The sequence below is a fragment of the Colobus angolensis genome, unplaced genomic scaffold, assembly GCF_000951035.1.
Source record: "Colobus angolensis palliatus isolate OR3802 unplaced genomic scaffold, Cang.pa_1.0 Scaffold41, whole genome shotgun sequence".
Taxonomy (NCBI): Eukaryota; Metazoa; Chordata; class Mammalia; order Primates; family Cercopithecidae; genus Colobus; species Colobus angolensis.
The window spans coordinates 7,436,366-7,446,027 of record NW_012117488.1 but is presented as its reverse complement, the minus strand read 5'-3'; positions in this window follow the sequence as shown (position 1 = coordinate 7,446,027).

Below are 9,662 nucleotides of genomic sequence, written 5' to 3'. Positions count from 1 at the left end.
AATAATACATATCTGGAAATATAATAGATTGTTTTTTCTCCTCTTAAGTTCATTAAGATATGTATAATGGTAGAAATAAAAAGTTACAATATTGTCTGTTGGAGTTTCCAATGTATGTAGGTTGGAAACAACTAATAATATGAAGGAGACAAATTTAAAGAACCAAATGTCTGTAAGGTTTATAAATTACCCCTGAAGTGATAAAATTTTAATTCTAGCCATGTGTGGTGGCTCACGCCTGTAATCCCAGCATTTTTGGAGGCCGAGGCAGGCGGATCACCTGAGGTCAGGAGTTTGAGACCAGCCTGACCAACATGGAGAAACCCTCTCTTTACTAAAAATACAAAATAAGCTGAGCATCGGTGGTGCATGCCTGAAATCCCAGCTACTCAGGAGCTGAGGCAGGAGAATTGGTTGAACCTGGGAGGCAGAGGTTGCAGTGAGCCGAGATGGCGCCACTGCACTCCAGCCTGGGCAACAAGAGCAAAACTCCATCTCAAAAAATAATAATAATAATAATAATTCTAAGTAGATTTTGAAAAATGAAGTACGTATATTGAAATTTCTAGAACAACATCAAAAAAAGGGAAAGAAAGCAAATATGCAAATATGCAGATGTTCAAGTAATTTGAAAGAAGGCAGAGAATGAGAAATGGGAATGAAAAACAGAGAGAAGAGACTTCATTTTCAGCACTGACATATAAAGAACCTAGAATTTACCACTAGCATTCTTACAAGATAAAGCTAAAAAACTGAGAATCAGTGTTTTCTTATTTTTTCCCCCCCATCAGAGAACTGAGATTGCAGGGCAAACACTAGCCTGAAATCTGGAGAGAAAAGCAAATCCAGAGACTCATGGCAGAGATCTGCTTACCTAGAGCCAAAGCCACTGGAGCCATAAATTGGCGGGAACATTTAAATGATAGTTTCGACAAATTGCTGGAGGCTGAGTGTGGACTAACATGGGAGTGTGACACCTCTGGGAGCAGCAGTCTTAGGGAGGCCCCCACACTTTCATGGATTTTGTTTTCAGGTATTTTATCAGGTATTGGGGGAACCAGCCCCCGATATTTCAACGTAGATTCTTTTCTGTTTTCCCTAAGTGTCGGCTGGTCTGAGAAATAAAGGGAAAGAGTACAAAAGAGAGAAATTTTAAAGCTGGGTGTCTGGGGGAGACATCATGTGTCAGCAGGTTCCATGATGCCCCCAAGCCGCAAAACCAGCAAGTTTTTATTATGGATTTCAGAAGGGAGGGAGTGTACAAATAGGGTATGGGTCACAGAGATCACATGCTTCACAGGGCAATAAAATAACACAAGGCAAATGGGGGCAGAGTGAGATCACAGGACCAGGGTGAAATTAGAATTGCTGATGAAGTTTCATGTCCCACTGGGCATGCATTGTCATTGATAACATCTTATCAGGAGACAGGGTTTGACACCAGACAACTGACTGGTCTGACTAAAATTTACTAGGCAGGAATTTCCTCATCCTAATAGGCCTGGGGGCACTACAGGAGACTGGGGCTTATTTCATCCCTTATCTGCAACCGTGTAAGACAGACATTCCTAGAGTGGCCATTTTAGAGACCTCCCCCTAGGAATGCATTCTCTTTCTCAGGGCTGTTCCTTGCTGAGAAAAAGAATTCAGTGATATTTCTCCTATTTGCTTTTGTAAGAAGAGAAATATGACTCTGTTCTGCCCGGCCCCTCAGGCAGTCAGGCCCAATGGTTATCTCCCTTGTTCCCTGAACATCGCTGTTATCTTGTTCTTTTTTCAAGGTGCCCAGATTTCATATTGTTTAAACACACATGCTTTACGAACACTTTGTGCAGTTAATGCAATCATCACAGGGTCCTGAGGTGACATCCAGCCTCAGCTTACGAAGATGGTGGGATTAGGAAATTAAAGACAGGCATAGGAAATCACAAGAGTATTGATTGGGGAAGTGATAAATGTCCATGAAATTTTCACAATTTATGTTCAGAGATTGTTGTAAAGACAGGATAAGAAATTATAAAAGTATTAATTTGGGAAACTAATAAATGTCCCTGAAATCTTCACAATTTATGTTCTTCTGTCATGGCCTCAGCAGGTCCCTCCATTTGGGGTCCCTGACTTCCCGCAACAATCAGGTACTTCATAATCTCATGAAGATCCTGGAAAAGGTCTCCTTGTAGTTTTTGCAGAGGGAGGAAGGGTAATCATTATGAAATATACCCAGAGTGGTCTCCAACAAAGGTCTACTCTTTAGGGGAAAATATATTATTAGACCCCTGTCCTGGTTTGGGGAGGGCATTTCTCCCACTTCAGCTCCCTCTAGCCTTCCTGTGTCACTTTCAGTGGGGGAGAATGTATACCACTGGAGAAATGCCCATGAAGGGCACAGCTCAGAGAAGATAGGCAAAGTAAAAAATGAAGGTTTAATCCTAAAATTATAAACTGTTTCTCATTCCCTATACCTTACTACCATACCAACAGAGCTCTGGTATAATAACAATGCATTTCAGCTGGAAGAGCTGCAAGGATGGACTCTTCTGAGGACAAGTACTGAGACAAGCTCAAAGTCAATGGATGAGACAAACATAAGGATGCTAGAGGAACTTGAAGTTTCTGACATCTATAGCACACATTAAACACAGCTTACCTCCTGGCCAGATTAATAAATCCACATCATAGGTTTACCTTTGTTCTTATTACTCAGTGCAACAGGGTGAACTTTCAACAACAACAAAAAAAATTAGAAGGCACACCTAAAGGCAAGAAAAAACAGTCTATAGAGATAAAGCAAGAATCAGAACTAGACTCAGATATTACAGATATGCAAATTATCAGCTAAGGAATATAAAATAACCATGATAAATATGTTAATGGCCCTAATGGAAAAAAGTAGACATCATGTAAGAGCACATGAGATACATAAAGCAGAGAGACACTAAGAAAAGATCAAAAGGAAATGCTAGGCATAAAAAACACTATAACAGAAATGAATGCCATTGATAGACTTATCAATAGAATGGGCACTGCTGGGGAAAGAATCAGTGAGACTGAAGATAGGTCAGTGGGAACTCCCTAAAGTGAAATATAAAGAGAAAAAATAATGAGAAAACAAAAACAGAGCATCCAAGAATGGTGGAACATTTTTAAAAGGTATATAATTTATCTGTCATTGGAATACCAGAAGAAGAAGAAAGAAGAAATATGTGAAGTAATTATGGCCAAGAATGTTACAAAATCAATGACAGACTTTAAAATATAGATCCAGGAACCTCAAAAAATATCGAGCAGAATGAATGATAAAGTAACTATGCACATTATATTCAAACTGCAGAAAACCAAAAACTAAGAAAAAATCTTGGAAGAAGCAAGAGCATGGAGGGGAAAATAAAAACTTACCTATAGAAGAACAAAATAATAATTATGCAGACTTCTCATCACCATACAAGCAAGAAGAGAGTGGAGCAAAATTTTTTAAAAGTTGAAAGAAAAAAAATACCCACTGACCTATAATTATGTATCTGTGAAGTTAACCTTCAAAACTGAAGGACAAATAAAATAAATACCTTCTCAAACAAATACTAAGGTTGTTCATTGCCAACAGACCTGAAACTCATATCTACATAAAGAAAGGAAAATAATGATAAAAGAAAAAAAATGAAGGTAAAATAAGGATCTTTTATTTTTCTTATTCCTCATTAATCTAAAAGAAACTTTAGAAGTAACGGTAGGAACAACGTACTGGGTGATAATGAAACAGGAAGTTTTCCCTGACACCTTCGTGGTGGGGGGCGGGGGTAATTGGAGTGCTGGTGCTGGAGCTAGTTGGCTGCTTTGGTCAGCTTCACTTGGCATCACTTGGCTTCACTCACTCAGATCTGCTGCACTCTACCCCTTGCAAGAGGGGGAGCACAGCTGAGCCAGTGCAGGAGCCAAGATGAGTGCTTCTGGGCACTGGCAGGAGCCAAATTCCATGCGGGCCATGGCTGCATCTAGTGAGGGAGTACCTGCAACCCCTCAAAGCCCCAGAAGTAGTGTTACAGTCAGCACTCTTTTAACTTTGCCATCCATGGATGGCTTATGTGTTTAACAGGTCAGTGTACCCTTTGCTTTTTCACAAGGTCGGAGAGTGTGATAGCCTTGAAAGATTAGGTTAGATGAATGAATTGAAGGATAGTAAGTGTGGGGAATTTTATTGCTGATGGAAGTGTCTCTCAGCAGGAAAGGGAGCTGGAATGGGAATGGAGTGGGAAAGTATTCTCCCCTTGAAGTCTCTCCGACCAGATGCTTCTCTGAAGTCCCACTGTCAAGCCATCCCTCTGAAGTCAAGCTGCTTCTCTCCAACTTTCAGCTGCTGTTTCTCCTCTCCACATTTGGCTGCTTCTCCTCTGCCAGCTGGGTCAGGGTATTTTATGGGTACAGGATTTGGTGCAGGGCTGGCCATGGGTGGTTTTGGAAAAAGCAACATTCAAGCGGGAAAACAGGAATGTATGTTCTCACTTTGGGCCATGCTTCCAGGCTTGAAGGTGGGGCCTTAGCCAGGGACCCCGCCCTTTTCTGCCTAGAATTTTTCTGCCTCCTGTTCTTACCAGTAGTACCATATGGACAAGGGAAATGAATGACTGCAATGTTATAAGAGATGGTAGAAAGTATTTGGGAATACTCTGTTACAAAGTACATGTACTGCAAAGAAAACAGTATAGTGTTCTATTTGAAGGTGGACTTAGATTAGTTAAAAATGAATACTGCAAACTGTGGGACAACCACTAAAAAGAATTCTACAAAGAGGTATAACTGAAATGTTAAGAGACAGGATTAAATAGAATCATATGAAATGTTCATTTAAAACCAGAGGAGGAGGACAAATAGGATGGGGAAGAAAGAATAAAGTCAACCGTTAGAAACAGTTACCAACTAGGTGGATATTAATACAACTATGTCAGTAGTCACTTTAAATGTGAATATTGTAAACATCCATTAAAAGACAGTTCAGAGTGGATAAAAAATGAAGCTCATTTTAGAAAAGCAAGACTTTGTCCCATCTCTTATGACATGGCAGTTATTCATTTTCCTTGTCCATACTGAAATTTTCACACAGTATGTTGTTACTATTGTTACTTTACAAGTTTCTTTTAGATCAGTGGGGAATAAATACTTATTTTACCTTCATTTTTTCTTTTATGATTTTTTTAAAGCAAGCTATGCATTGACTGTAAGAAGCTCACTTTAAATATAAAGATAGGTAAGGTAAAAAGGAGAGAGATGGAGAAAGATATACCATATAATCACTAACCAAAAGGAAGCTAAAGTAGCTATATACATTTCAGAGAAAACAAACTTCAGAGCAATGAAAATCAGGGATTTAAAAAGGTCGAGGGAGCATTGCATACAGTCAATTCTCCAAAAAGATTTATCAATCCTGAATATATGAACTTAACAACAAAGTATCAAAATACATGAAGCAAAAGCTGACAGAGGTGAAAGGAAAAGCAGCCAACTCCACTATTATAGTTGAAGACTTCAACACTCCTCTTTCAATTATTGATATAGATTAAGCAGGCAGAATATCAGTGTAAGTACGTAATTGACCTGAGCAGCACTATCAATTTGATGTAATTAGCATTCATTAAATGCTCCATTTAACAATAGCAAAATATACATTTTTTTCTTCAGCTTTTACCAAGATAGACCACATTCTTGGCTGTAAACCACATTTAACAAATCTTTTAAGATAGTAATCATGCAAAGTATGTTCTTAGACCATAGTAGAATTAAACTAGCAATCAGTAACAGGAAGAAAGCTGGAAATTAGTTAAAGAACATATTTCTAAATAACACATGGGTCAAAGAAGCCTGCAGAGAAATTTTTAAATATTTTAAGCTAAATGGTAATCAGAGTACAATTTATCAAATTTTTTGCAATTTAGTAAAAGCAGTGCTTAGGGGAAAATTTATAGCCTTAAATGCAGATTTTAGAAAAGAAGAAAGATCTAAAATCAGTAACAAAAAGTTCTGCCTTAGAAAACTAGAGAAAGAAGAGCAATTTAAGCCCAATGCAAGCAAAAGAAAATAAATAATAAAAATTAGAGCAGAAATTATTGAAATGGAAATCAATAAAGTCAACAAAACTAAAAGTTACTTGAAAAATCAATAAAATTGATAAAATTCTAGCCAGGCTAGGGAAGAATAAAAGAAGATAGAAATTACCAATATCAGAAATGAAAGCTGGATCTTCACTGAAGCATCCTTGGGCATTAAAAAGATAATAAAGGAATACTATGAAAAACTTTATACCCCAAAATTTGATAAATGAAATGGACCAATTCCTACAAACTATCAAAACTTACATAAGTGTCAATGTATCTGAATGCTTCTATGGATTTTATAAATTGAATGAATTATTTTAAAATTGTAGTTAATAATTTAATATAATATAATTAATTAATATAATAAATATAATATAATTAATAATCAGGACCAGATGAAGTCATTGGTGAAATATATGAAATAAATATCGATTCTAAGATAACAAACAACCCAATGAAAAGTAGGCAAAAATCTGCACAGCCATCTTATTAAAGATATAGATGTCAAATAAGCATATGAAAATATATTCAATATTATTTGTCAAATTGCAAATTAAAAACAATGAGATACCACTGTACACTTACTAGAATGGCTAAAACCACACACACACACACACACACACGCACACACGCACACTCTCACACTCTGACTGCCAATGTGACAAAATGCAGAGCAACATAAACTCTTTTTCATTGCTGGTGGTAACAAACATGGCACAACCACTTTGGAAGACAGTTTGGCAATTTGTTGAAAAATCAAGTATAGTTTTACCACACAATCCAGCAATCACACTTGTAGGTATTTAACCAATTTAAAAACAATATCCACACGAAAACCTGCACATGAAAACTGCACATTATGGCTTCATTCATAATTGCCAAAAACTGGGAGCAACCAAAATGTCCTTCAGTAGGTGAATCGATAAACAAACTGTGATATATCCATTGATATGTCTAGGCTTTGTTTCACCATTCAAATCTCATCATGAATTGTAATCCCCATAATCACTATGTGTCAAAGGAGAAACCAGGTGGAGGTAGTTGAATCATGGAGGTGGTTTCCCCCATGCTGTACTCATGATAGTGAGTTCTCACGAAATCTGATCTTTTTATTAGGGGCTCTTCCCCGATTTGCTTGGCACTTCTCCTTCCTGCCGCCTTGTGAAGAAGGTGCCTTGCTTCCTCTTCTCCTTCTGCGGTGATTGTAAGTTTCCTGAGGCCTTCCCAGCCATGCTGAACTGAGTCAGTCAAACCCGTTTCCTCTATAAATTATGCAGTCTCAAACAGTTCTTTATAACAGCATGAAAACAGACGAATACATTCATATGATCAAATATTATTGAATTATATAAAAGAGCTATAAAGCCATGAAAAGACATTGATAAATTTTAAATACATATTACTAAGTGATAAAAACACTGAAAAGTCTGTATACTTTATGATTGCAATTATATGACATTCTGGAAAAGGCAAAACTCAGCAATGGTAAAAAATATCATTGGGTGCCAAGGTTCAGGGAAACACAAGGGATTAATTAGGGTTGTAAAATTACTGGATACATGGCATTATGCATTTGTCCAAACCCACAGCATTTACAACACAAAGAGCAAGTCTTAATGTATACAAACTTTAAAAAAAACTCATTTAGAAGGTTGATGGATCTCAGGATGAAATGCAGGAGATGTAAAAATAATCTAACTGTAGTACAAATGTATTGAAACAACCTACTGAAGCAAATGGAGATAAAATGTGTTGACTTAAGTTACCTTGAAAATAAGTGGAGTCCATAAGACTGGAGGCAAAAGAGTACTGTACTCTAGTTGATAAAGTTGTTTTCCATGGGAATAAAGTTGTTAACCTACCTACCAGGTTAACAATTCTGATATTTCTATATGTATATACTGAAATTGAACAAGTAAATAAGTTGATGGTGGATGGTGGGAGCCAGGTTTCTCTCTATGGGAGTAGGATTTACAGATAAGCAAGGGGAGGCAGCTAGAAGAAATCGTGTAGTAATGCATTAGAGCTGGAAACCAGAATGAACTTACGCTTTGCTTATAGACACAGTTACATATGGAAATACTGATAGATAAAGGAATATGCAAATGTTAGTATACACATATATTTCCTTGCTTGCAGAAAAGAGGGCCTAGAAGCAATAACACCCCAGTGGATGAATGTACCCACTTCCCAGATCTTGATTTCTAAGACCATTCTCCAATAAAAGGAACTAAGGCTCCTTGGAGAAATGCCTGATTCTAGGGCTGGGGCAGGAAATACACAAAGTGAGCATGGGGCGTCTTGTAGTGCTAGAAAGTAAGGAAGTGCTCAAACACATACACATGTATGTATGCATGCACACATACACAATGATGGAGGCATATCAAAGGGACATAGGAGAAAGTTGATGGAACTTCCCATGGTGAAAGTGGAATAATTTGACCAACAAAATAAATAATGTAATGTTGTATAAATGCCACAGGCATTAAAAGAGTACTAAGGGGATATTAGAAACAACTTTATTCACACAAAGTTGACAACTTAGTTGAAATAGACCATTTCTTGAAAGACACAAACTAACAATATTCATTCGAGATGAAATTGATAACTCAATAATACTATGTCTATTGAAGACATTGTATTAGTATTTGTAATCTTCAAAAAAAAAAAAAAAAAAAACAGTCCCAGATAGTTCTGGGAAAACTACAAAACATTTAAGGAAGAAATACCAATTCTCACAGTTTCTTCTGGAAAAATGTAAGACAGAATACTTCTCAACTTATTTTATGAAGCCAATCTTAACCTGCTACCAAACTCATGCAAAGATGGCACATGGAAATAAAACTACCAAACAATATATCTTTATGAACACAAACAGAAAAATCCTCAATAAAATATTAGTAAGTTGAATCCAGCAATATATACAAGGAATATTACACCAAGATCAAAAGGTGTTCATTCTGATAATTCAAAGTTGGTTCAATATTTGAAAATTAATCGCAACCCACCACATTAGTAGACTAAAAAGGTAAAACCACGTGGTTTTATCAACAAATGCTGAAAATGCATTAGGTAAAATTCAGCATCCTTCTAAACTCTCCGCTAACCCAGGAATAAAAAGAAAAATCTCAATAAGGGGCACCTACACAACAGTGTCTACAGCTAACATTATGGTAGTAAATGATGAAAAACTGAATGCTTTATTCCTAAGACTTGAAATAAGGCAAGGATGTTCACTCTTAACACTCTTGTTCAACATTGCACTGTAATTCTTGACCAACGCAATAAGACGACTGTAATTCTTGACCAACGCAATAAGACGAGACAAATAAATGGCATACAGATTAGAAATAAACAGTTTCTGTTGAAAGATGACATGACTGCCTACATAGAAAATTCCAAGAAATCTACAAAAAGAAAGTCTCCTAAAACTGAGTTTAGCAAAAGTAATATATAAAAATAACATATAGTAGCGGCCCGGTGCGGTGGCTCACGCCTGTAATCCCAGCACTTTGGGAGGCTGAGGCGGGCGGATCGCAAGGTCAGAAGATCGAGACCACGGTGAAACCCCGTCTCTAC